Below are 3,355 nucleotides of genomic sequence, written 5' to 3'. Positions count from 1 at the left end.
CCTTTCAAGTCCAATCCAACTTCATTACTCCTTTCAGCTCCAATCCACCACATTATACTTTCAGCTCCAGTCCAACTTCATCACTCCTTTCAAGTCCAATCCAACTTCATTACTCCTTTCAGCTCCAATCCAACCACATTAATACTTTCAGCTCCAGTCCAACTTCACCACTCCTTTCAAGTCCACTCCAACATCATTACTCCGTTCAGTTCCACTCCAACTTCACCACTCCTTTCAAGTCCACTCCAACTACATTACTCCTTTCAGTTCCAGTCCAACTTCATTACTCCGTTTAGTTCCAGTCGAAACAATAGCTTGAAAAATGTTATCTCCCACAACTCACCTTGAAATTAAGTACTGATCTATGTTATTTCTTAATGTAATATGAATTATATAGCGGAAGAATTAGTTAGGCTGAAGTTTTGGTGTGGTATTTCAATATACTTCCAATGAATCCTGTTATTTTGAAAACAAGGAGTAGGCTACACAAAAAATACCAGTATTATTTAAATACTTTACTTAAATATACAGCTTTATACATGTACATAAAGGAGGTTTGTGTAAAAGTTTATATTATTGCTACCATTTTCGGTTTGTATAAAAGTTTATACCCGCGGTGGGCACAGCACAGAGAGCCCATCGTGTAGCTTTGGGCTTAACAACGAACGAGCAAACAAAAAAGCTGTTAGCTAGCGTTGTTAACTTGACTCAAAGGAATGATAAAATATGATCGTTTATAATGTTGCGACTCGTTTGTACTTTAGGTTGACATTAAATTTTTCCAACAAGGCTCTTAAAGGTTTTGCATCATACCTCTTCAAACATTCCAGCATGAGAGTAGCATCTTTATCGACTTCAATCAATCAAGTGGATGATATTATATAAATAGATAGTACGTGCTACACTTACTTACTTATTCGTTCTCATCACATATCGTTAAATTGTAAATAGCGTGTTTCGTTCAACCTAACCCTACTCGTTACTTACATATAACAAAGACCTGACACTTTCTAACACACGACCTTGAGGTAGTGCGTTACTTGCCTCTACTAGTGAAGAAAACATCTTGCTTTCCCTACTTTCCTCCCTCTTAGTTCTAAAGGTAGAACAATGTTGAGTACAGCAACTGTTCCATAAGAAATAATATGAGGATTGCAATAATATATTACAACGTATCTTTCATAAGCGATCAGATTTAGATTTGAAAACGGCGTCAAAGATCCGAACCCCTATTTTTGTGATGTAAAACAAAATTATGTTTATATAGTTACAACGCAGCTGCTTATGGTATTTAACATTTTCTACATAGTCTACAATCTTCTGATGAAGTATTAGCATTTTTTGGCTTGAGATAGTCGCATGTCCCCAGACCCCCGTAGTATTAGCATGCTTTGCACAATATGTGTTGGCTTTTGATCTCACAATTTAGAACCCCCTTTTCAAACATTCTGCGTACAGGCCTGGGTGACTTAAGTAGGGTATCATATGTAGTGATACCCTACTTAAGCTATCATAGTTAGGCTTAATCAGCAATTCGCTACCGGTACTAATTTAATGTTATGCTTTTCACTAAAGGGCTGTTATCATTCCAAATATCTGATTATTAGCAAAATCGCCGAATACAGAAATAATTACTCCACTGAAGAACAAGTGAAGAATCTTCGGCAGATTGCTTGTGTCAACGGTTACTCTACCAGACTGAGAAACCTCGGGAAACTGCGGCTCGTGAAGCCGTGAACAAGAGATCCGTCGATCGAAGGATATCTCGGTGACAACAGCCGCGTATACAATAATTGGTGCCCCGCTGGTAGCTGCCAGCCTTCCGATTGCTCTGCAGGCAGCTACATTTGCCTTCACTAAATATCTTAAAATGGCTGTCAGATACGGGAAGAGCGGTATGTCAAGAAACTAAGGGCGGCAGGGAACGCCCGGAGTTATAGTAAAGCCAACGCACGCACACGATGAAAGAAATACTTTCTAAAAAAAAAAAAAAATGAAAAACTCTGTCTCCGGTTTTTCAGTAGTTTATCTTTGGGAAGGTCAGAAGTTTGATTGGAAAGAGGTAGATGATGTCCACCCTCAAGTTTAACTGCGCCTTTCTCAGAACGAGATTTTCTGTTTACCAGTACGATAATTAATAACTCTCGCTACTTCTGTCAATGGGATTAAACATTAATCTTATTCGTGGACAATGAATTCAAGCTTTCAACGACTTTATCTGTCTTAGAGATTATAAAAATAAATTTCTCTGAATAATTTAATGTCAGGTTCATATTTTAATATAAAGTTATGGCACAGCTAGTTGAATTATATTTCAACTTCACGCATTATAATTATCATTTTGGCTGATTACCATACCACGCTCTTCCCGCGAATTGAAGTGAAACACGAGTTTAGAACAAAACAAGCAGATGAACATCAGATACTATCTGCTGAAACGTATTGGCATATTAATATTTAAACACCACGTGATTACCCCAGGTCGTTTCTTTCTTCAGGCTTGGAATGTATTTGGGTGAACAGATTAGAAAAACTCGTGGGTTGTATATTAAATACCAATGTTGTGTCAACGGATTATCCTGGATATTTCTATGTTACTGATTAATTATGTAATTGTAAATGAATGAATGTTGGCGTGTGGGCATTTGATTGGTTGTGGGTTTTAATGTTTTAATTAAGATGGAATTTCTTTCCGTAGAAGCAGGAAGATATGAATGTGTGAGAGGTGAATGCTGGCGTGTAGGCATTTGATTGGCTGGGGGGTGTATGGATGTGTTATATTAAGATGGGGTTTCCTTCCGTCGATATCAATGTGTGATAGATAAATATTTGCGACAGTGGGTTGCCACACGTAAATAGGCGGGTATAAGTAAGTGGGTTACTACGTGTGAATGATAGTGTGTTGTGTATAAAGAAGTAGTTTTGATTATCTGAGTTACGACTGGTCCTTTGTGGTAATTGAAGTTTATTTGCGATTCAATTGAGTATCAGCATATTATCGTGTGCATAGATGATTATTTGTGCATATTTGAGTTTAGACGGGTATCTGTATATATCTGTGTTAAGATGGTTGAGTATCTGTGTGAAAATATTTGTGTATAGCTAAGTTAAGATGGGCGGGTACCCGTGTTGAGATGAATGAGTACCTGTGTTGAGATAATCTTTTAGGAGATATTTGTGTACATCTAAGTTAAGATGGGTGAGCACATGTGTTGAAATGAATGAGTACCTGTGTTGAGATAATCTTTTAGGAGATATTTGTGTACATCTAAGTTAAGGTGGGTGAGCACATGTGTTGAAATGAATGAGTACCTGTGTTGAGATAATCTTTTAGGAGATATTTGTGTACATCTAA

This window comes from Limulus polyphemus, unplaced genomic scaffold, assembly GCF_000517525.1.
Source record: "Limulus polyphemus unplaced genomic scaffold, Limulus_polyphemus-2.1.2 Scaffold1837, whole genome shotgun sequence".
Classification (NCBI taxonomy): domain Eukaryota; kingdom Metazoa; phylum Arthropoda; class Merostomata; order Xiphosura; family Limulidae; genus Limulus; species Limulus polyphemus.
The sequence above is the reverse complement of the archived record's forward strand: the minus strand, read 5'-3'. Positions refer to the sequence as shown.